The following is a 26,146-nucleotide window of genomic DNA, read 5'->3' on the forward strand; positions in this document are numbered from 1 at the left end:
TAAAACTTTCAGAACCACCTTGCAGTCAGCAATCCTTCTGGTACAACAACAACAACAACAACATGCATTTTAAGGCCATTTTCCCTGCTAGAGCGGGGGTTAGCCTTGTGGTCCCCATGACAATCTTCTCCATTTTGCCCTATTTTCTGCATCTCTCCGTGTTAATCCCCTTGCCCGCATTTCTTCTTCCACCATCTTTAGCCAAGTCTTTCTCGGTCTTCCCCGTCCTCTACTTCCTTCTACATTCATTTCCATCACTCTTCTCAACCACTCACTTTCATCCTTCCTCAATACATGACCAAACCATCTCAACCTGTTCCTCTTCACAGCATCCATCACAGGCTATATTCCCATCATCTTTCGCAATTCATCATTTGTCTTCCTCTCTCTCAACGATACTCCGCACATCCACCAAACCATTCGCATTTCCACCCTTTCCAGCCTTCGTTGCTGCTCTACGTTCATTACCCATGTCTGGCTCCCATAAATCATAACACTTCTCACACATGCAGCATACACCTTTCCCTTCAGCTTCAACGACACTCCCCTCCCCATCAGCACGCCACTCAGTTCCCGAAACTTCTTCCATGCACATCTCACTCGAGCAACCGTTGCCGAGTCTGATCCACCTTCTCCATTCAGCATGTCTCCGAGGTAGCAAAATGTTTTCACACCTTCCAGCTTCATGCCGTTTCCAAGATTCAACTCAACATTTCCTCCATCTGCAGCTCCCTCTGGGCACACCTTACACTTGAATGTAGCTGCCACACTGTTTAATGACCCTCTCAAACCACTACATTTTGGGGACTATCTTGTACCATCTTCTGGTACAAATGGCCGAAAATGTTCAAATGGCGAAATGGCTTGAAAAAAACCAGCAGATCCGACATGCCAATCCCCACCTCTTTAGGTTATAAGAATCACTGATTTATTTAAATTTTCTGATTTTACTCCAGATTTCAACACTTATTTAGACCATAAGATCTGATTCTCAAACATCTAAGCCAGGTTTCAATTATATACTTGTATTAGTCCATGAAAGGTCATCATGGTTCCAAGGCAAGGTATTTTTGAGCAGGCCGAACAAATTGGCAGCTAAAGAACCCCGCGATGTGACATAGGGCTGACAAAGATGGCACACTGCCATTTTGGTAAGGCTTATTATTATTTTCTTTTTTTGTGATGAGCACCCCCTAAATTGTTTTCAAAAGGAGTGTTTAAATTTATCCAAATACACAGTTTTCATTCATGCACTCTTTTGGGGTTCCCTCAGTATGCATGCAAAGATTTTGGCCGCTAGGTTTTATGGTTTTCGAGTTATGGAGGAGACACACACACTGATTGACCCACTGACATCCTGAGGCAAATTCTCTATTATTTTTATACATTAAGTAGCAAGTACCGGTCTGCATTTTGCGCATGCTGCATGCTCTTAAAAAGGGGAAACCTAAATTTAATTTCAAATCTGATCATTTGTCAGCTTGCTGTTTCTTGTTATCGTTGTAATGTTTTTGGCCGTTAAAGATGCCAAGACTTGGAAAACAACTATCCCTTACTGAAATCCAGCCCGGCCAAGTATATACTAGAAACACAAACCGAGTGGAGCTTCCTGGTTATTCCAGTCAAACTTTATTATTATTTCTTGCATATTTGCTGAGTGTACAAAATGGGTGAATTGGGAAGGATAGCAACTTGCTAGTGTGAGACAGATGACTAATTGCTGAAAAGTTTGAACTGAAGAGGATATGCAGCCCAAACAAGGATCATCCAAGATAAACAAGAAAATTTCTAGGAAAATTTCAAATGAGCTCATGAGAATGGTTAAGGCAAACAAGTAGACAGTGCCAGGATAATATACAGTGCCTTCAGAGAAAGTTTTCACACCCTTTGACTGTTTTAACATTTTGTTGTGTTACAGCCTGAATTTAAAATGAATTAAGTTGAGATTTTTTGTCACTGATCTACACATAATAATATCAAAGTAAAAAAAAAAACAATTTCATTCTTCCAAAATCATTCAAAATGAAAAGCTGAAATGTCTTGAGTCAATAAGTATTCAAACCATTTTTGATGACACTCCAAATTGAGCTCAGGTACATACAGTGTGCATTCAGAAAGTATTCAGACCCCTTCACTTTTTTCACATTTTGTTATGTTGCACCCTTATGCTGAAATCGTTTAAATTCATTTTTTCCCTCATCAATCTACCCTCAATACCCCATAATGACAAAGAGAAAACAGGATTTTAGAAAGTTTTGCAAATTTATTAAAAAGAAAAAACTGAAATATCACATTGACATAAGTATTCATACCCTTTGCTATGACACTTGAAATTTATCTCAGGTGCCTCCCATTTCTCTTGATCATCTTTGAGATGTTTCTACACCTTGATTGGAGTTCACCTGTGATAAATTCAATTGATTGGACATGATTTGGAAAGGCACACACCTGTCTATATAAGGTCTCACAGCTGACAATGCATATCAGAGCAAAAACCAAGCCATGAGGTCGAAGGAACTGCCTGCAGAGCTCAGAGACAGGATTATGTCGAGGCACAGATCTGGGGAAGCCTACAAAAAAAAATTCTGCTGCATTGAAGGTTCCCAAGAGCACAGTGGCCTCCATAATTCTTAAATGGAAGAAGTTTGGAACAACCAGGATTCTTCCTCGAGCTGGCCGCCCGGCCAAACTGAGCAATCGGGAGAGAAGGGCCTTGGTAAGAGAGGTGACCAAGAACCCGATGGTCACTCTGGCTGAGCTCCAGAGATCCTGTGTGGAGATGGGAGAAACTTCCAGAAGGACAACCATCACTGCAACACTCCACCGATCTGGGCTTTATCCCAGTGAGATCTGGGCCAGACGGAAGCCTCTCCTCAGTGAAAGACACATGAAAGTCCGCTTGGAGTTTGCAAAAAAGCACCTGAAGGACTCTCAGACTGTGAGAAACAAGATTCTGTGGTCTGATGAAGCCAAGATTGAACTGTTTGGCTTCCGTATGGTCAATTCCGAAAATGAAGAATCAAGATTTCTTCGCTCCAAGAGTGATCACCATCTGAGTATCTAGCCTTGTTATGACATTTGTAGTAGTGCATCTGTTGTCATGCTCTCGAGAACATTTCTGCATCTTGCACCAGAATTGAGTATCATTGTTTTCCAGAATTGGGAAGGGTCACTTCATCTGGAATCTCTGCACTTGAGATCACACAGATCCTTTGGTTCTTCGAAGGAATTTATTTACAAATCAACAATTTTTTGCCAATCTTTGATTCTATCTTGAGAACACTTACTGCTGTCATTGACCTGGAAGTCAATAAAATGCAAGATGAGGCTTGAAGAAATCTCAAAATCCATCCTGCTTTTTGTGAGTTACGATGTATGGATGTTTGTACATTTGAGCATGCATCGAAATTTTCCTACTCTCCTTCATTCACTGTTATTTAACCCAGCACTTGCACTCTTACAGTATAGCCCGAGTGAAACAATGAACAGCAATTTTTGTGAACATGCAATTTAAAGTCTGAGACCAAACATCCAGGACCAGTCACCATATATCAACTTATTAGCTCTTGTGTGTGGCAAACAGCCAAAGAGATCAGCACGTTGCTGCGTCCTTGGACGACTCCTCGGCACCATCCCGACACACACCACTGTGTGTGCTACGGAATGAGGCGTTTATACGGCAGCCGGAGTGCAAATCCTGCCACCAACCTCCAAGAGAGATGACCCAGTACCCTGGTACTCATTTCGCCGACCTCGGAAAGATGATAGGCTGAGTCGACCCCACATTCTTGATTGGCTGAGCCTTTTTTTAATTAGTCCCCTACCGGTGTACACCGGAGGGGACTATAGGTTTGCACTCCGTCCCTCCGTCCCTCCGTCTGTCAGTCCGTCACGCAAAGAACAGTTTTCCGGACTTTTTTTTCTAAACGCTTAATGCTAACGATTTCAAACTTGGCACATGGTTTCCTCATGATAAGTTACAGGTCAAGTTCAAACTTCACGACGTTTCGATCATTTTTGACAAAGTTATGACACTTTGAACTTTGGTAATTCTGATAATTCTGATGATCCTTAACTCAGTGCCATTTTAAGTTTTAATTTCCTTTAAAAACCAATTTCTCTGCAATAATTGGACCGATTGAGATCAAATTTTCACCGTAGGGGGGACTCTGTCTGTAGAATATTTAATGGTAATAATGACGTCACAGGTCACGTGGTTCGGTCGCCATATTGTTTTTCGTGAAAAGATGAAAACCCCTTTTTCTCTGCAACGGCTGAACAGATCGAGGCCAAACTTTGCAGGTGGAATCGCATACCCATGACGAACAAAAAAGTCAGCGAGCATGACGTCATGCGTCACATGGTTTCAGAGTTATGACGTTTTTAAGCATGAACCTTTAAAACCGAGTTCCTCCCTCATTTTTCATCCAATCGAGGGGAAACTTCACAAATCTGTTCAGCATGTCAGTCTACTAAAATGTCCTTTTGGAATTTGCAATAGGGCACGTGGTTTGTCAGATATCGTTAATTAAATGAAAATGTGTAAAAAATGGATATCTCTTGAATCGCTAGTACTTCAGACCGTGAGTTGGTAATTATATAATTCACACAGTGCAATACGTGCAGGCCGCTCCACGGAGCGACCTTGCGGGCTTATCAACAAGGCGAGGCGTGACACACACGTGTCTCAGCATACCTCAGATCAAGTTTGAAAACCAGCATCAACCGTGCATAAATTTGCATATTCGATCATTTTTGACAAAGTTATGGCACTTTGAACTTTGGTAGGGGACATGTATTGCAGCGCAATACTCAGAATGCTTGTTCATCATTATTTCTGTGCATGTGTCTGTGAGTGTGTCACACACACAGTGGCCTATAAATCAAATCATTTTACCGATATCACCATATTCATTTTCAGCAAGATAATTGTACATCAGTCGACGTTGAATTGACAAATCTAGTTTATGTATATTCAAATTATAAAGCATTAGTTAAGATCTCATGGCACATTAGTCTGGAAATGACACGTTAGTCACATCAACCTTAAATCACATTAAAAACTTGCTTCAAGTCATTACAACAAGCAAGTCTGTCCAACTTTTGGAACAACCTCATACATGTCCGGTATGATGTTACATGACATGTGATGAAAAAATTAGATGGATTTTAATGATTGGAAAAAAGCTTCTTTTAACTGATACTTTTTACTGGCAGGCCAAGGTTTTATTAAAGTATGTTTTTACTGTAGTATTTTTAATTGTGTTGTTGTGCACTTTTAACTGGAGCTTCTACATCATGTCAAACATTCATCTTTTGAAAATGTAGAAATGAGAACATGCTTTTTTCATGAATGTGACGCAGGTTTTGGGATTCGTTTTCGTCTGTGAAATTGATGATAGTTAACACTTTTAATATAAAACCACATAATCCGTCTGGAATTGTTAAAAGTAACATTTTATTGACCAAAATGATTTCTTTAGCATATGAATCTGTGTTTGTGAATTGAGCAGTTTCCTCACAATGATGGCCATTTTTATTTACTTTTTGCTTTTGGGATTTGCACATGAAATTCTGTCCGAGGCCGAGGGAATTGCTCGAACAAAAGGCAGTAGGCTGACATGTCATGTCCGCGCCGGTGGTCCGCATTGTGATAGCAGTGACACTGATACATGTAACATGCTGTGCACCGTTTATTTGCATTGTTTCTGCAATTGGAATGTTTGAATTCCAGACTGCACATTTGATTCAGTGTCAGTATCCTCAGCAGTAAACTTGGAAAACAAAACACTGCTAACTAGTTACCTATGGTGGGATTTGTTTAGCTTTGTCGGAAAGGCCTTCAGCATTGAAAAATATACATTCAATATACATTGTCTCAGCATCTTATTCTGTTATGACGTGATCAATTAAGCAAGGCCAGATCATTGTTCTGTCATTTGTCAAGAGACAAATTAAAAAATATGCAAGTGTTTGATACAATTTTGCAATTATATGCATTTTGTAAAGGAATTGTAGAATTTTGAAATGCTATGTGAGGAACATGAAGACGTCATTAAAACAAAAGCCAAATATGATGTGTGAGTGCCATTTTCAAGCAGGAACAGTTTCTTCCATCTCAAGTGGCTTTAATAGCTGCATCTAATTACCTCCGCCACAGAAGTTAGACGGAGGTTATGTTTTCACCCTTGCCTGTCTGTCTGTCTCCTGGTGTTGGCTTAGCGGTTAGGGTGCCGGCTTGGGATCCTATGATCCTGGGTTCGAATCCTGGTCGATCGCTGAATTAACACCAGGGGGGTTGACTCAGCCTGTCGTCCTTCTGATGTCGGCAAATTGAGTACCAGTTCAATGGTAATTCCCTGTTTGTCGCAAGAGGCGACTAACAGGGTTGGTGGCAGGAAGAGCATCCGGCCATAAAACATTGCTTCAAAAAGGGGACCACCGTGCCCAAAAAAGGCCAACCCCTGCTCTGCGGGGGAAAATGGCTTCTAATGGCGGTCCCTGTCTGTCTGTCTGTTTGTCTGTGTTTGTCTGTGAGCAGTATATCTCAAAAAGTTGTGGACGGATTCAGGCTAAATTTGTTGGACAGGTTGGGTGTATGACGAGGACGAATTGATTCGACTTTGGTGAAGATTCACTTCCGGATACTAGATTTTTCCCAAAATAATTAAGTGATTCTTCACAATTTGGAGATGGGGACAAAAACTAAACATAGCACGAAATTTCAAAAAGTTGTGGACGAGTTATGACAAAACTTGGTGGATGAGTTCGTTGGGTGACAAGAACAAGCCGATTCGATTTTGGTTTAGGTCCGAATCCAGGTCCGGCCTATCAAATCCGGCCAAATGTAAACTGTTCAGCCTGGAGGAGGTATGCGCTCCACTGATCGCTGTTCTGGTTTCATTCCTGCTTTTCACACATGGCTGTGTGAAATCACCACCAGGCTTTACTTATAAAACCCACACAGCAGAATTAACAAGCCGAATGTGTAATATTAGGGCTGCGATTTATGAAACAAGCTCGAGTAAAAGGATGGGATCGAGGAAAGAAAGGGATTTTTAATATGAATATGTTTGTATATATTTTTGGTATTTTCAAATAAATTTACAAGAGGGAATTAAAGAGAAGATGGTGAGGAGAGGGCAGATGGAGATGGATATTGAGCAAAGAGCGGGTTTACATGCCCTGGTGCCAATAGACCTTTACTTTGACATACCTGCCAGACATATTCAGTGGGTAGCTGCAGCGTAGAGATTAATAATACCTTACATGACAGTTTATAACTCCGGATGTCTATAGCTGAGTATAGTAAGATAGTGTTGTGGATATGAGAATTGTGTTTTTTATTGTTGTAAAAATATTACCCTCCTTCCTCCAGTTGTGTATAAAGGTCAAAGGGCATCCCTTAGTTAGGTCATATACCATCACGTTAGCCAATCATAGATTTCCTCCTTGTTGGTAGTTATTTCCTTATTCTGTGTATTAGGTTAAGGCTTTGTCTTCCATTAATTGACACTCCATTGCACCGAATTCAAATAGAGTAGATTCCCTTTCATTTCCATTCCCAAAGCCCCATTCCCAAAGCCTCGATTGCCAACTGCATTCGCCGCCATTGCCATGTGCTCCGGCTCGGAGAAGAAAGGCGTGTCTCCACCTCGTCAGAGAGGGGAGGAGTGAGCCAGCCCCGAACAACCAACCAAGCATGAGGGGTTTGGCTTGAGAGGGCGGAGGAAGAGCGATCGGGGAGGTTCGAAGAGGTTCAAGGGTGGGGCTATATATAACCCACGGGAGACGCCCCCACCTCAGATGAGTTCTGAGTTCTGCAAACAGACGAGCTTCAGAGAGAGACGGGAGACGCATAAGAGAGGAGCCCTGAGAGCAAGCATTGAGAGAGAGTCCTGAGAGCAAGTAAGAGCAGTACCACGCAGCTTTGACTCCACCAGGCAGCGTTGGCTCCACCAGGCAGCTCCGACCCGTTACCCCACGGGAGCCAGATTGCGGTGGCATCGGTGGCCGTCGAGGTCCAGCCCGACGTCCCGTGCGGGGTCAAGCTCCAGCCAGCTCCGTGGCAGCTCCGTGCTCCGTGCCTCCAGCCATCCACCTCCTGCCATTCCTGTCATCATCCCCCGTGTAAGTGTGCTTGTAGTCTGTCTTTGTCTTGTCCTTGGGGTATAAGTTAAGCCTGTTTAGATAAGCTAGCATTTTCACTGTGTCCGCTTCTTCCTCTTCTGTGGTTATTTTCTTATCCTTCTTTCTCCTTGGTTATTTTGATGTGTAAATAGTGATAATAAATAATAGTCGTATTTCCAACCATTTGCCTTCGTCTTCTTCTTCTTCACATCCGTCGTCTTTGTCTTTTCCCCATTGAAAACCTGTGGCACGATTTTGGCCAACGTTTAAGGAATCGGGTCTAGTCTTGTTAACGGTTCGGGCCGCGGCTGCCATCCGCTCGGCAAATTAACATCTTATCCGCGGTCACGAATGGGGCTGTGCACCGGCCTTCCCGGAGGTCGCGGTGCAGCTTCAGGGACCACGTCGGTCAGTAACAAACGAGGGGACTAATCCCCCCTCAAAGGGGAACCATAGGCCGACGTTGGGTTCCGTAACAATATATAAGCAGGAGTTGTTTTAAAACCACCTGCTGTATAATGTCTTTGTATGAGCGATTTCTACAGGTAGGTGTGCTGGGATCGATCCTGCGCATTTCTCCTCTGGTTGCCTTATTCACATTTTTCACTGTATTTGGCTTGGCTCGATCTGCCAAATTCTCTATGAACTGTATTAAAGTGTTTGTTTTAATTCAGTTGGCATACTTTTTGTAAGTCGATCAGGATGCATGATATTTGAATCATTCCTAGGACTATGATTTTTTTTTTTATTCAATCTAAACTCTCTCGTTTGTAGACACCTGTTTATGACTTTCTTGAAAAGCAAACATTAAATGACGACTTCTTTCTCTCAGACCATAAAGTGCTTGGCTTCTGATTATTCTTTCCTGGGAAACTATTCTGATTATTCAATTTCAGACATCTGCCATGATCTTTCCTGGGAAAACCACATTTCAAATCTGGCCTCCAAAGCCAGTCGGAGGACTGGGCATCCTCCGTCGTTCGAAGTCCTTCCTTGGCACACCTGAGCTCCTCACCACATGCAAGGCTTTCATCCGCAGCTCAATGGAATACTGTTCTCCCATCTGGGCCGGTGCTCCTGCCTCACACCTAGCTCGTCTTCACGCTGTTGAAACCAAAGCTTTCAGAATCATTGGAATCTCCCGCGATGAAGCTGATTCTGAGGGCCTTTCACTCACTCACCGCAGGCAGGTTGGTGGTCTTTCCGTCTTCTACCGACTCCTCTCCGGCCTTGCTCCCCCAGCTCTATCGGTGCTCTGTCCCCCAAATATTCCAACAGGTCGCACAGGATCTGCCAGCAACCCTCTTATGGTTAAACTGCCAAAATCAAGACTCTCTGCTCACCTTCACTCTTTCATTCCTCTTTTCTTCCGCCTCTGGAACAAACTCCCTCACTCTCTTCAATCCCACTCCTCCCTCCAGGTCTTTAAAACAGCTGTTCACCACCATCTCTTATCTTCCCCCATCCAAAACCTTGATCTTTTCTACCCCTGTTAATTCACCCCAGATCCACTTTTTTTGAAATACGTACCAACTTTTTTCCTAGAAGTTATAGCAGTGTCCATGTGTTTTATACCTCTCCCACCCCCCTCCCCCCGCCTTCCCATGCTCCCACAGATCTTCCGATGTCCCTGTTCTCTGCTGTTGTACTTATGTGCTTCCCTCTCTCTCCCCATCTTGTCTCCCACTCCCTTTATTGTATGTTTTGTGTGTCCGTTTTTTTTTGTGATTGATGTTACCTCTTACATGAGCCTCGATGTTGTATACAAAAAACAAAAAAATTAAATTCAAGTCCAAATACTGGAAAAGTTGGATTAGTACCAGTAGAAGGAGTGATTAAATGTTGAATAGGTACCCTAATCCTAACCCTTAGTGGGCACTGCAAATGAAGATCAACGAAGTTGTCTGCTTCTACAAGAAACAGCAGGTCAAATAGGGGACCACAGCATAGGGGACCATCCACCATTCTTTCGAGTTACAATGTTGGTGACATGATGGCCGGAAGGATTTCCAACAGAGGACGATGGACCAGAGATATGAGTTCAGTAATCTTGCGATGGATGAACCAATATGATTGATTTAATTCAAGAGCTACAATTCAAGAGCTACAATTCAAGAGCTACAATTCAAGAGCTACAATTCAAGAGCTACAATTCAAGAGCTACAATTCAAGAGCTACAATTCAAGAGTTAAGGTCAAATATTAATCACTAATTTAATAAATATTGTGAAGATGCAACTGTACAGTAGCTTCGGGTGTTGGAGCAGAACGCATCCACCAGAGCGCAAGATGCATGGCCAATAATTGTTGGTCACCAGACACTCCAATCTAACGTAAAGTCTTCCAATCCAGCACACTACAACATATGAAATGTTTCCTTTCCCTGCTTGGAGCACTTTCTTCAACAAATGAACTCACGATTTGTTGAAGTTACAAAGGGTTAAAATGGTGATTTTGTCCACCGAATAATATCAGTTATTATCAACAACCCTGGTGTTGGGCTAGCGGTTAGGGTGCCAGCTTAGGATCCTAGGATCCTGGGTTCGAATGCCGGTCGATCGCTGAATTAACGCCAGGGGGGTTGACTCAGCCTGTCATCCTTCCGAGGTCGGCAAATTGAGTACCAGTTCACTGGTAATTCCCTGTTTGTCGTTAAAGGCGGCAAAAAGGGTTGGCGTCAGGAAGGGCATCCGGCCGTAAAACATTGCTTCAAAAAGGGGACCGAAAAACAACAACAACCACGGTTCCCGAAAAAGGCCAACCCCCGCTTTGCGGGGAAAAATGGCCTCTAAAGGTGGTTATTTATTTATATCAACAACAAGAGCTTCAACAGCATCACAAAGAAGCTATTCTTCTGCCAGGATTGTCTTTCTTCACCATTGTACTTGAAAAATGATGAGAAATAATAGGCCGGCATGTGCTCATTGAAGCAAGCTGCAGAGCATCTCCTGCCAGTTACACTTTGAGTGCTATCTTGTGGCTGATGGTAATGAATTTCCAAGCATAATGTCTCCTTTTACAAATTGGCTGGAAATTCCCATGTGAGAATTTTTGAAGCTGAGTGCTCATTTTTCTCCCTCAATTTAAAAATGTTTTTTATTTATTTAATTTTATTTTAACTTTAATTTTTTTTTTACAATTTTTAACTAAATAAAAAAAAAAAAATTTTTTTTAAATGTTTTAAATGCTTGCAAACCTTCACAACAATTTAGGAGTAGAGCGATTATTTAGCTTGGCTCTTACAACAACGCACTGCAATTTTATTGGTAATATTGATTATGTGTCGGAGAGCAGCAGCAAAGACATTTTCAAAACAGTATTGTTTATGAATAACTATACCTTTCAATGTAGGATTGAGTGTTTTTAATTGTATTCACCTTAATCAATATCGATAACACATGGTAACCAAGTATTCTAGGCTTTCGATTCATGTTTTTTTTACATTTCGTCATGTTTCAGTGACGTCATGTTGCCTGTGAGTGTGTTTGGGTTTGTGCTCTGGTGACTTTTTGCAGTTTTGATTTATTTATTCGTATTAATTTTCTTTGAATCTCACGTCATCGACGCCCAGGGCTCCACATGGTCCACTGGAAACACGAACAACCTTGGACATCGACTCGGGAGCATGTGGGCCTACAATCCACATGTGCCTCGTCGTGGACCTCGTCTCCGCTCCTTAAATATCCTCCGTCCCAGTCGTGGTCCGCAACTTTTTGAAATATCATGCTGTATATAGTTTTTGGCCTAATCACTCAATGGTTAAGAATCACTTTAGAAATTAAATAATCCTCACATCCGTATCTAGATTCGGACCTTCACCAAAATCGAATCAATTCCTCCTTGTCACACACCCAACCTGACCACCAAGTTTCGTCTGAATCCGTCCACAACCTTTTGAGATATCCTGCTCACAGAAAAACAGGCAGACAGGTGTAAAAACATAAGCTCCATCCACCTTTGGTGGCGGAGGTAGTTATCACAGAACCACTTTCATTGGCATATTGTTCTGGTTGATTTTATCCAATATACGACGTGTTGTTGTAGTTTTGTTCTGATTTTTGCTGCTGCCAAACATTTCCATGGTTTTCAGGACTGTCTCACATTTGTAAGTTTTTCAGTCAGTTGTGCTGCCTTTGTACCCAGAGTTCTTCTTGTTTGAGGGTGTTATTTCCCCCCAGTTATTAGTCCCCTACCGGTGTACACCGGAGGGGACTATAGGTTTGCACGCCGTCCCTCCGTCTGTCAGTCCGTCAGTCCGTCAGTCTGTCAGTCTGTCAGTCCGCCATGCAAAGAACAGTTTTCCGGACTTTTTTTCTAAACACTTAATGCTAATGATTTCAAACTTGGCACATGGTTTCCTCATGATAAGTTACAGGTCAAGTTCGAACTTCACGACGTTTCGATCATTTTTGACAAAGTTATGGCACTTTGAACTTTGGGAATTCTGATAATTCTGATGATCCTTAACTCAGTGCCATTTTAATTTTTAATTTCCTTTAAAAAAGATTTTCTCTGCAATAATAGGACCGATTGAGATCAAATTTTCACCGTAAGAGGGACTCGGTCTGTAGAATATTTTAATGGTAATTATGACGTCACAGGTCACGTGGTTCGGCCGCCGTATTTTCCCCGTGAAAACACGAAAACCCATTTTTCTCTGCAACGGCTGAACAGATCGAGGCCAACTATGCAGGCAGAATCGCATACCCATGACGAACAAAAAAGTCAGCGAGCATGACGTCATGCGTCTCATGGTTTCAGAGTTATGACGTTTTTTAAGCATGAACCTTTAAAACCGAGCTCCTCCCTCATTTTTCATCCAATCGAGGGGAAACTTCACAGATCTGTTCAGCATGTCAGTCTACTAAAATGTCCTTTTGGAATTTGCGATAGGACGCGTGGTTTGGCAGATATCGTTAATTAAACGAAAAAAAAATGGATATCTCTTGAATCACTAGTACCTCAGACCGTGAGTTGGTAATTATATAATTCACACAGTGCAATACGTGCAGGCTCCTCCACGGAGCGACCGTACGGGCTTATCAACTAGGCGAGGCGTGACACACATGTGTCTCAGCATACCTCAGATCAAGTTTGAAAACCAGCATCAACCGTGCATAAATTTGCACATTCGATCATTTTTGACAAAGTTATGGCACTTTGAACTTTGGTAGGGGACATGTATTGCAGCGCAATACTCAGAATGCTTGTATCACTGCAGATGGGTCTGATATATTGATATATCTGAGATTTTCTTTTTGGTTCTACTCCATACACCTTCAAAAAGAGTGCTTTGTCTGACAATGGCATTCACAAACAGTTTGAAGATGGATAGCATATCCAAATATCAGAAAATGTTTCACTAAACTTGTTGCTATAATGAGAGAACTTGCCATTGATAGTCATGTGAAAAGCGTCTTGGTTTTGTACCGAAGTGTTCAAATTGAAGGAATGAAGAAAGTGTTTGTTGTTGTAAGTGGGAAATGCTGGCAGTCAGTGTTTGACATTTGAACATTACCATAATGGGTGGATGGTGTGTTACCATCATAGGAATCACGACGAAGGGTATAGGGGTGTTCAAACACATGAAGGCATGCTTAGCCGCTAAAAATACTGACCCATATACATCCTGCCGATTTGGTCTGACTTTTGCGACGTGGGGGATCCCAAATGATGCGTGGGGCCTGCCTGGTGGGTTGTGTTGGGTGGGAGTTCCAGAAAGTTCAAATCGCTTTATCTTCCCAAGAGAAAGTTGCAGTTGGACCATGCAATGCTCTACATGTTCCGTCAGCTCCCCTACGCCAGACAAGAGAGGTCCCAACTCAGTATCCTATCCACTGACAAAATACTGATCCTTACATCCCACTGACTTGTTCTGCCTTATATTCAAAGAAAATACTTCAAATCCAATCATAGGTTTTCGTAAAGAAATACGCGCTCCTGGTGACCATCTCATGATACTTATTAGCCACCTTGCATAAACTCCGAGAGATGCATGGTGTCATCATGGTTATCAGCTACAACTTCATTGTGACAAAAAGATGTGACGTCTGCTGTTTTCTTTAATTTTAATTTTGAATCATTGGATTCTCCCGTGATGAACCTGATTGTGAGGGCCTTTCGCTCACTCACCGCAGGCAGGTATGTGGTCTTTCTGTCTTCTACCGACTCCTCTCTGGCCTAGCCCCTCCACCCCTCCCCCCCCCCCCCCCCCCCAGCCCTGTCTGTACTCCTACAGATCGCACAAGATCTGCCTGCAACCCTCTGATGGTTAAACTGCCGAAATCTCGGCTCTCTGCTCACCTTCACTCTTTCATTCCTCTTTTCTCCCGCCTCTGGAACAAACTCCCTCACTCTCTTCAATCCCACTCCTCCCTCCAGGTCTTTAAAACAGCTGTTCACCACCATCTCTTATGTTCCCCCATCCAAAACCTTGATCTTTTCTACCCCCGCTAATTCACCCCAGATCCACTTTTCAGACACATGAAAGCCCACATAATCTTGTTTCTCACAGTCTGAGAATCCTTTAGGTGCTTTTTTTGCAAACTCCAAGTGGTCTTTCATGTGTCTTTCACTGAGGAGAGGCTTCCGTCTGGTCACTCTGCCATAAAGCCCAGATCGGTGGAGTGTTGCAGTGAAGGTTGTCCTTCTGGAAGTTTCTCCCATCTCCACACAGGATCTCTGGAGCTCAGCCAGAGTGACCATCGGGTTCTTGGTCACCTCTCTTACCAAGGCCCTTCTCCCCCGATTGCTGAGTTTGGCCGGGCGGCCCCAGCTCTAGGAAGAGTCCTGGTTGTTCCAAACTTCTTCCATTTAAGAATTATGGAGGCCACTGTGCTCTTGGGAACCTTCAATGCAGCAGAATTTTTTTGTAGGCTTCCCCAGGTCTGTGCCTCGACACAATCCTGTATCTGAGCTCTGCAGGCAGTTCCTTCGACCTCATGGCTTGGTTTTTGCTCTGATATGCATTGTCAGCTGTGAGACCTTATATAGACAGGTGTGTGCCTTTCCAAATCATGTCCAATCAATTGAATTTACCACAGGTGGACTCCAATCAAGGTGTAGAAACATCTCAAAGATGATCAAGAGAAATGGGAGGCACCTGAGCTAAATTTCAAGTGTCATAGCAAAGGGTATGAATACTTATGTCAATGTGACATTTCAGTTTTTTCTTTTTAATAAATTTGCAAAACTTTCTAAAATCCTGTTTTCTCTTTGTCATTATGGGGTATTGAGGGTAGATTGATGAGGGAAAAAATGAATTTAAACGATTTCAGCACAAGGCTTCACATAACAAAATGTGAAAAAAGTGAAGGGGTCTGAATACTTTCTGAATGCACTGTGTATATGTATATATGTATCTATATATATATCTGTGCAGCGTCTGTCCTGTGTTGTCTTGTGTTGTGTTGTCACTGAACTACTTTCTCAAACTTTTGTGAAATCGTACCAAACTTCTGGTATGCACATATCTCTCCCGTCGGTATGTCCTAAGGGTATTCTTTTTGACAAATTTTCCAATTTTTTTTTTTCTTTTGGTGAATTTTTGGGGGAAATTTTTATTTTTTTAAACTTCAGTTGTTTATAAAATGTGATATCACGTATATTACAAATACATTTGTGCAAAATAATTGTTGGAATTATGATTGGTTTAAACCATGACAAAACGGCAACTTGGGTACAGTCATTTATCTATATATCTACACATCTGGGCAGTGTTTGTGTTGTCACTTAACGACTCCCTCAAACTTTTGTTTCCGTGGTTGTGAAGTGTTTTTAATAACGTTGTGGTGGTTTTGAATCACGTGGTGGTGAGGTATTTTGAATTATGTGGTGGTGAGGTGTTTTTAAATGATGTGGTGGTGAGGTTTTTAATTTCGTGGTGGTGAGGTGTTTTAAAATCACATGGTGGTGAGGTGTTTTGAATTACGTGGTGGTGAGGTATTTATAATTACGTGGTGGTGAAGTGTTTTTAATTATGTGGTGGTGAGGTGTTTTTAATTATGTGGTGGTGAGGTATTTAGAATTAGTTGGTGATGAGGTGTTTTGAATTCAGTGGTGGTGAGGTGTTTTTAAATGACGTGGTGGTGAGGTGTTTTTAATTTTGTGGCTGTGAGGTGTTTTTATTACGTGTTTTATGGCTGTGAGGTGTTTTTATTACGTGTTTTATGGCTGTGAGGTGTTTTTATTACGTGTTTTATGGCTGTGAGGTGTTTTAAATTTTGTGGTGGTGAGGTGTTTTTATTACGTGTTTATGGCTGTGAGGTGTTTTAAATTTTGTGGTGGTGAGGTGTTTTTATTACGTGTTTTATGGCTGTGAGGTGTTTTAATTTTGTGGTGGTGAGGTGTTTTTATTACGTGTTTATGGCTGTGAGGTGTTTTAAATTTTGTGGTGGTGAGGTGTTTTTATTATGTGTTTATGGCTGTGAGGTGTTTTTATTACGTGTTTTATGGCTGTGAGGTGTTTTTAATTTCGTGGTGGTGAGGTGTTTTTATTACGTGTTTTATGGCTGTGAGGTGTTTTTATTACTTGTTTGATGGCCGTGAGGTGTTTTCAATTTCGTGGTGGTGAGGTGTTTTTAATTTCGTGGTGGTGAAGTGTTTTTATTATGTGTTTTATGGCTGTGAGGTGTTTTAAATTACTTGGTGGTGAGGTGTTTTGAATTACTTCGTGGTGAGGTATTTTGAATTACGTGGTGGTGAGGTATTTTGAATTACGTGGTGGTGAGGTATTTTGAATTACGTGGTGGTGAGGTGTTTTGAATTACGTGGTGGTGAGGTGTTTTGAATTACGTGGTGGTGAGGTGTTTTGAATTACGTGGTGGTGTTGTGTTTTGAATTACTGGGTGGTGAGGTGTTTTGAATTACTGGGTGGTGAGGTGTTTTGAATTACGTGGTGGTGAGGTGTTTTGAATTACTTCGTGGTGAGGTATTTTGAATTACGTGGTGGTGAGGTGTTTTGAATTACGTGGTGGTGAGGTATTTTGAATTATGTGGTGGTGAGGTGTTTTGAATTACGTGGTGGTGAGGTGTTTTGAATTACTTCGTGGTGAGGTATTTTAAATTATGTGGTGGTGAGGTGTTTTGAATTACGTGGTGGTGAGGTGTTTTGAATTACGTGGTGGTGAGGTGTTTTGAATTACTTGGTGGTGAGGTGTTTTAAATTACTTGGTGGTGAGGTGTTTTGAATTACTTGGTGGTGAGGTGTTTTGAATTACTTGGTGGTGAGGTGTTTTGAATTACTTGGTGGTGAGGTGTTTTGAATTACTTGGTGGTGAGGTGTTTTGAATTACTTGGTGGTGAGGTGTTTTGAATTACTTGGTAGTGAGGTGTTTTGAATTACGTGGTGGTGAGGTGTTTTGAATTACTTCGTGGTGAGGTATTTTGAATTACGTGGTGGTGAGGTATTTTGAATTACGTGGTGGTGAGGTGTTTTGAATTACGTGGTGGTGAGGTGTTTTGAATTACGTGGTGGTGAGGTGTTTTGAATTACATGGTGGTGTTGTGTTTTGAATTACTGGGTGGTGAGGTGTTTTGAATTACTGGGTGGTGAGGTGTTTTGAATTACGTGGTGGTGAGGTGTTTTGAATTACTTCGTGGTGAGGTATTTTGAATTACGTGGTGGTGAGGTGTTTTGAATTACGTGGTGGTGAGGTATTTTGAATTACGTGGTGGTGAGGTGTTTTGAATTATGTGGTGGTGAGGTGTTTTGAATTACTTCGTGGTGAGGTATTTTAAATTACGTGGTATTGAGGTGTTTTGAATTACGTGGTGGTGAGGTGTTTTGAATTACGTGGTGGTGAGGTGTTTTGAATTACTTGGTGGTGAGGTGTTTTAAATTACTTGGTGGTGAGGTGTTTTGAATTACTTGGTGGTGAGGTGTTTTGAATTACTTGGTGGTGAGGTGTTTTGAATTACTTGGTGGTGAGGTGTTTTGAATTACTTGGTGGTGAGGTGTTTTGAATTACTTGGTGGTGAGGTGTTTTGAATTACTTGGTAGTGAGGTGTTTTGAATTACTTGGTGGTGAGGTGTAATCGCCCCAAACTTCCAGTCTGCACCTACCCCTCCCCTATGTATGTGAGGAGGGGTTCTTTCTTGAAAAAAAAACATTCAACCTAAATCTTCAACCTAAATTGCCTATAAAAATGTAATATCACAAACACAACAAATACATTTGTGCAAAGTAATTGTTTGTATTATGATTGGTGTAAATCATGACAACACAGCAACTCAGGTACAGTCATTAGCCTCAGTTAAAATAAGCCCGTTCCCCAGTATTGACGCGCTCGCCGAGCCAAGCTAGTATATATATATATATATATATATATATATATATGTATATATATATATATATATATATATATATATATATAGATATATAGATAGATATATAGATATATAGATATATATTATATATATATATATCGACTATATAAGAGAGCCGTGTGTGTGTGTGTGTGTGTGTGTGTGTGTGTGTGTGTGTGTGTGTGTGTGTGTGTGTGTGTGTGTGTGTGTGTCACCATTTTTCTCAGAGATAGCTGAACAGATCTTCTCCAAAGTTTCAGAGGTTCAGCAGTGAATGCCTTGCGAGTCTTTTCGCCAAAAAAAAAAAACATTGTTTTGAAATTTATAAATTCGTTTTTTCGGATTTTAAGAAAATCTCTCTATAGTCCCGAAGCCTTTTTGATTAATGACAGTTATATACAAGTGCACATTCGCATAAATAAATACAAAACAATTACTAGACATTGGAATACAAATAATAAAAACAATTCCGGAAGCGGTTAAAGTTGGTAGCAAGGTTTCTTTTCTTCCTGAACGTCACCATACTTAACTCAGAAACGTGATGAATGGCACCTTCAGCAGCATATATTCAACAAAAAGGTAAAATGATGATTTTACATTTGTGATGGATTCTGATTTGGATGTAATTGCTTTTCCATTATATTTGTCCTCATTTCAAATATGTTAATGTTTCTTTTTCGCTTGAGCAACACCAGGTACTCCAGCTATAAACACTTATATGCTTTACTTGGGCTACAAATACAAATACAACTTTATCTGGGGTTTTTATCACAAATATTTATCACAAACAAGTGATAAGTTTCTTTTGCGTTTTCGGTCTTTTTGAAGTTGGTCAAAATGGTCAAATTTTTCAGTCAAAATGCCCATTTTGCACTGGCCTTTTTAAAGCCAATATCAAGACATCACGTGCAGCTCATTTAAATCATCCCGTACCCCTTGGCTAATCACTGACAGTCAAAACGGCTGTTCAACAGCTGTGCTATGAAGTGACCATTGAAGGTTCAAGTGACCATCCGTGACCGTTTTGTCTGACAGTGAGGACACTATTGTCCACAAATAAGTTCACACATTTACTACACGCAGTGTTATTGTTGATATTTAAAGGTTTCAAAGGTGGTAAGTTTCTTTTGCGTTTCAGTATACATACATATATATATATATATACTCAGAGGCAAGAGTTATTGTGACATGGAATTTTTTCATTGGTAATCTTGTGAATGAATTTTGGGATTTGAACCAGAGAAAGAGTTTGTTAAAATGGTCGAAGAAACGCAACCAAGCAGTTGTTGTTCGAATTGCACGAAATTTGCAAGAAGCATGAAATATTCGAGAAAAATGCCCAGCAATGTTCACTTTAAAAGGCCAGACAACCAGACGCTTATCATTTCCACTCAATGCAGTCTTAAGAAGTGCAGAAGTCAGAAAAACACCTCTATTCATCGTTCTGGAACAAGTTCGACATGCCACGCCTCGGGGAAAATGACAGATGGAGAGCTATAGGTATGCTTCGGTCTGGTACCTCGCAGCGTGATGTTGCTCGTCGATTCAACGTCCATAGAAACACCATTTGGCACAGCTTCATCGAGCTGACGGTAGGACACGTGTCTACAGGTGCACAGGTGAACGTTACATCAGGCCATGTGTTCTGGAAGGGGATCGTTTTGGAGGTGGGGGCGTTATGATCTGGGGTGGGATAACAGCTGCAGCAAGAACGCCAATGATTGTGATTGAGGGGAACTTGAATGCTGTGAGGTACCGAGACGAGATTTTGCAAATGGCCGCTTTACCGTTTTTGCAACAGAACGGCCCTAGAGTGACGTTTCAACACGATAATGCCAGACCACACGTTGCTCGAGTTGTACAGCAGTATCTTAATCAGAACAATGTTAATGTGTTACCCTGGCCTGCAAGATCCCCTGATTTGTCACCCATTGAACACGTCTGGGATGAAATGGAGCGACGTTTACGACGTCATCCGAATCCTCCAAAAACGCTGCAGGAACTCCACCAAATCCTTCCTCGGATATGGAATGATCTTCCCAAGGACTTTCAGCGACGTTTAGTGGCCTCAATGAGGCGAAAGTGCCAGGCCTGCATCAATGCACAAGGTGGACACACTCGCTACTGACTGTGTGAACTTGCTTGTGAACCCCCTCTTGTGTTGTGGCTCATTTGCATATGCCAGGTGCACTGTTCTTATGGACTGTTGATCGTTACCATACCTTGAAACATTTGTCTTTCCATGTAATAACATTTCATTCGCGGCAGTAAAAGTTTAACACTGATTCTGTTTGTTGTTTGTGTGTCACAATAACTTTTGCCTTTGAGTATATATACATACATATTCATTCATTCATACACATATATACGTATCCATAAATTGGAGAGACCCAGCTTCGTCTTTAACCTACAGGTCAATAATATTGTTGCGGATATGAGGACTGTATATTTTTTTGATTGTGTGAATTATTATTATTGTTTATTCTGCGCCTCCTGCCTCCGGAGCTGTGTAAAGGTCAAAGGGCATCCCATAATTAGTCCATAAAGCATCCACACCACAGCCAATCATAGAATACCCCTGTTCAATAGTTATATCTTATTCTGTGTTTTAGGGTAAGGCTGTGTCTCCCATTAATTGAAGTACTCCATTGCACCAGTGAAAGAGATAGATTCCCTTCATTCCCATTCCCAAAAACCTCCATTCCCCCTTTTCGTCGTTTGGCAATTACCTCCCCTCCAATAACCGCCATTGACCACGAGGCAGGGTCGGAGAAGAAAGGCGTGTCTCCACCTCGTCATAGAGGGGAGGAGTGAGCCAGCCCCACTCGACCAACCATGAGCCAGGGGTTTGGCTAGAGAGGGCGGAGGAAGAGCGATCGGGGAGGTTCGAAAAGGTTGAGGGGCGGGGCCTATATAACCCACAGCGCGACGCTCCCCCAGGAGTCGAGCTTTGGAAGAAGAAAGAGAGGCGCTGAGAGGAGGGAATGAGCAGGCGTGACCGCAGCTAAAATCCGCAGCGCGACGCTCCCAAAAGAGAAGCTGAGACAAGCTTTGAGAGATGAGCTTTTACCGGCAGACAAAAGGGAGCCCAAGCCGTTGAGAAGAGAGAGGGTCCAAGAAGCAGAGCTGAGTTGTGTGGTTTTGGTCGTCAGTGGTTGTGTTGTGGTGGTCAGTGGTTGCGTTGGTTGCGTTGAGTGGTCGGTGGGAGGAGTGAGTGGACCAAGAGAGAGAAAGAGTGGTTGGACCAAGAAAGAGAAAGAGTGGTTGGACCAAGAGAGAAAGAGTGGTTGGACAGGGAGACGTGCAAGAGTGTTGTTGAGTTGAGGGTTTGGACCAGACGAGTCAGACGAGTCCTGGCAAAGCAAGCGGCGGCCACAGCAGCAACAACACCCAACAGCCGCTTGGGGCCTGGACGGCGGTTTTGAGCAGGGCCGCGAAGGAACGGCGGCTGCTAAACGCGCCGATCGTGCTGCAGGACCCCCTTGGACCTTCCTCTCCCTCCAGCCATCCATCTCCTGCCTTTCCACCCTTCTTGTGTACGTGAGTTTGTTCTGTGTGTCTTGTCCCTGGGTATTTAATTAAGTCGGTATAAGCTAGTATTTGCACTGTGTCACCTGCGTCTTATGTGTTGTAAATAAACGTGACTGCTTTCTTTTTGCTTGTGTGTATAATAAATCCAATTACTCTTCTGTCCGTCTTCTCGTCTTATTCCTTTTCCTCTTTGCATTTCGTCGTTTTAGTCTTTTCCAGATTGGGCAGCTGCGGTGCGATACGGCCAAAGTTCTGGGTGAATCGGGTGAGTCGGGGAACAACTGTTCGGTCGCGGAGCCTTCGCTCGGCAAACAACATTCTAAACCGCGATCAGTAACAATATGTTGACTTGGTAATCTCATCTGAACCCCTGGCTCATGATGGATGGAATCCAGGTTCAAATACCAAAGATGTTTGTCCTTGTCTATCAATGTCCTTTTAATTCGACAAAAAGGTACACTGATGTCGACTTCCAGCTTTGGTCTCGATGTGATTATCTACATGTTCATCGAGCCTTGGATTAATGGAAGAAATTATAATGGAGACGCAATGTGGATAAAAAAAACTTTGGGAATCTGAATGACTGATACATCTACATCGAGACATAAGTACATGGACATCATACTAAAATTTACCATTTGTTTGTATGTATGTATGTATGCATGTGTGCACATATCTGTGCATGTAAGTCTGAACCATATATAATCGAAAATGGCTTGGCCAATCTACACCAAATTTTGTGTGCTAGGGTACCCAGGGTCAGATCACCATCATGAAATAATCACTGGCCCCTCCACCCTCCTCCCCCCCCCCCCCCCTCCTACACCACCCCCACCCTCACCCTCACCCTACTCCCCCCCCCCCCCCCCCCCCATGAGGGTGGGGAGAGAATTTGCAATTTTTGCCTGTACACATTGAATCGTGCTGGGGGTTTAACCACTGACCCCTGCCCAAGGGAGGTGTTATTGACACCATCATTCTTTCCTGGAAGAAACGGGCATTACGAGTTGGAGCAAAAACAGGGGCAGAATGGAGGATGTTAAATATTTTTGATGCATATAATCAGCTGAAAATAGCCTGTTTGTTTTGCTATTTATGATTGCGCTCAGGGGAAAAAACATATCGAGACAAATCTTGATAGGCGAACAGCACTTTTTTAGAGCTAGTCCTGTTAGATTGAAAAGCGTTCAGCTGAATGTCGCTGGGCTGTGCTCACTTGACTGACTATTCATCGGTGGACGATAAAGACCCCACGGTGTCCTTTGTGAAGAGTAGTTGAGCTCTCGTCGACCCCCTGGCCAAATTCCAAATTCCTGCCCTAACCTATGAAGGGAATTGCATCGGCGGCACAGCCACACTCTCAGCCAATGATGCCTTGTGCTGCATACAAAAGAAGAAGATTTGACTGAATGTCATTTGGCTGAGTTCTGCGTACTCCCATTTGACTCTGACTGTTCAGCTGCAGTGTTCGTCTCTGTTTCGCTGTATATCATTCTGGTCTTTCCATTCAGTTCTAGCATTCAGCTGCACTCTGCTCCACTCATCTTTGTGTAGAACGTAGCCCCAGCTGTCCTATTTGGCTTCTTTAGCTGACTTCGTTCCTAACAGTACATTTGGCTGTCGTCACACTTTACATTTATTATCTGTACTTTGCTTCATTCTTTGCTTTGTAGTTTGCTTCGCTGAAGGTTTGTGAGATTATCCAGAGTGTCACAGGATATACTGGAGGGTGACCTGCCAGCATTTGTAAGTAGAAAGACATGAAGGCAAGCTATGCAGGGGATATGAAAATATGAAAGCGCAGCTCAGCAGATGCAGATGCAAGAGCCTCCGCTCCTTTGAATGTGTTCATAAGTTTGGGTGGTAATAAATCTCATTGTACTTATGCTCCATTTCTCTCCTGTTTTTGCAACACTTCTGCATACATTCCTCTGGTTCTACCACCCTCATGGTCTAGGCAATGTTTTGGGTGCACTGGACTGTGTAGCGTTACCAAAGTCAATGTCCAAAAATATTTCTGCACCGGTATTGTTGAATATTTAGCCGCGTCGCAGACGCTGCTAATAGAGTGCCCTCTGCTGTTGTTGTTGTTCTTCTTCTTCTTCTTGTTTTGCAGAGAAGACAAAACCTCAAAGCTCCACCCATTCTGGGAACCATAGCTCCACCCATTGTGGGAGAGGCTTCATATAAACAAATATCCACCATTTTATTAACTCGCATAGCTTTGAGGCCTGTTTTGTAGGCCCGTGGTGTCTTCCTCTCTCACACAGTTTTATTTCAAATCAAATTCGATATATCATTTCATTTTTCACAGTCGCTAACATAGTTTTAGACTCGGTTGAAAAAAAACGGGAAGAAAATCCGATGGAAGTTGCCCTTTATAGAACGAAATGAATTCTCAAAGGCCTGTGACTTCAAGTCCATTGAGATTTTTATTTATTTATCGTGGCATGGTCAGTCATACACCGCCCGAAATAACAGACGGGAAAATGCCGAGATATATATATTTTGTTTAAATCACGGCATGGTCAGTCATACACCGCCCGAAATAACAGATGGGAAAATGCCAAGATATATATATTTTGTTTAAATCGCGGCATGGTCAGTCATACACCGCCCGAAATAACAGATGGGAAAATGCCGAGATATATAAAAAATTCGTCCATTTGATGACAATCGTCACGATGAAATATTTAATTTATACGTCGTCACAATAATGTGGAGAGAGGAGCATAGCTTCGTTCACGTGTCGCCACACACGGGAAATTGCCGAGATATATATATTTTTTAATCACGGCATGGTCAGTCATACACCGCCTGAAATAACAGACGGGAAAATGCCGAGATATATTAAAAATTCGTCGCCACACACGGGAAATTGCCGAGATATATTTTCACTTTGCACAAAAATAACATCAAGTAATCGAATCAATAGGATTGTCCTGTGCCTATAACATCGACGTTATAGGCACAGCTACATCTAGGCATTGTGTAACATCGACGCGGCTTTTGTTTTAATCAAAACTTTTTGTACTTGTTAGTATTAAATCTGGGTTTGAATTCCATTGAAGTGTTTAGCATTTGGATTATAAACATCTGGAAATCGAGCTTGCAAAAGGGAAATTAACATGTTGCCATTGGCATTTTGGTAACGAGACAGCTGGCTCACTCGTGACCTTCATGGAGTCAGGACCGGCCAACACATGGCATCATTCCATATTTGAGGTTGAACTTCAATGCCCTCTGAATTTGTCTAGCAAGTCACTCACTTGTAAAACAACCTGATAAAATAACTATAAATAAGAACATGGAAGCTGGAAGTGCTTATTACACAGCAATGGACCAAGCATGGAACGTGACTTCACAGACACTGCAAGGTTAGAACATGACATCACCAACAACTAAGATAATTACATATTCCTTAAAACATTACATCACCAACGACCAAAAGCTTGCCAAACAGTCACTTTAGCTCTGGTCATATCACGTGACTTTGCCTCAAATAAATGTACTTCATATTCGACAGCACTATATGCCATCAACATCAAAGAACACCAAGGGGCTCACCCATATCAGGCTCATCGCCAAATTGGAAATTGCATATAATAAACCATGATCTTTTCTAGACCCATTAAGTCGCTAGACACATTAGCCCGTACGTTCTATGTATTTAGTATGTTAGATCGTCTATAAAGTATGTACTTCGCATTACAATGTGGGCACGTCTAAAAGTTTGTAGTACAACATTTGTAAATCAACAGGAGAACATGTATATATATATTTTATTTTTTTTCTGTCCCCAAAAATGCAAAGAAAGAATTAACTAGAATGGCACTCGATAGAGAGCATACCTCCACCTGGTTGGCCATATCACTCAATGGTGAAGAATCACTTTTAAAATTCTACTAGCTGGATCCTGATTCGGATCTTCACCAAAATGGATTCGATTCTTCCTTGTCACACACACAACTTGTCCAACAAGTTTCGTCCAAATCCATCCATAACTTTTTGAGATATCCCACTATGTATCGTGTTTGGCCCTCTCTCCTAATGGTGAAGAATCACTTTAAAAAAAAAATTCTCATATCCGAATCCATATTCAGATTTTCACCAAAATCGAATCGAATCGTCCTTCTCAGACACCCAACTGGTCCACCAAGTTTCGTCCAAAGCGTTTCTC

General features: G+C 42.1%; 1 protein-coding gene across 1 annotated transcript in view; it reads left to right on the plus strand.

Annotated features, from left to right (window-relative positions):
* The window catches only part of LOC137430902 (histone deacetylase 4-like), a 500,554-nt gene that overhangs the window by 206,976 nt on the left and 267,432 nt on the right, over positions 1 to 26,146 (plus strand). The window lies entirely within an intron of this gene.

Source organism: Myxine glutinosa, chromosome 7, assembly GCF_964187855.1.
Source record: "Myxine glutinosa chromosome 7, kmMyxGlut1.1, whole genome shotgun sequence".
In the NCBI taxonomy this organism is placed as follows: Eukaryota; Metazoa; Chordata; class Myxini; order Myxiniformes; family Myxinidae; genus Myxine; species Myxine glutinosa.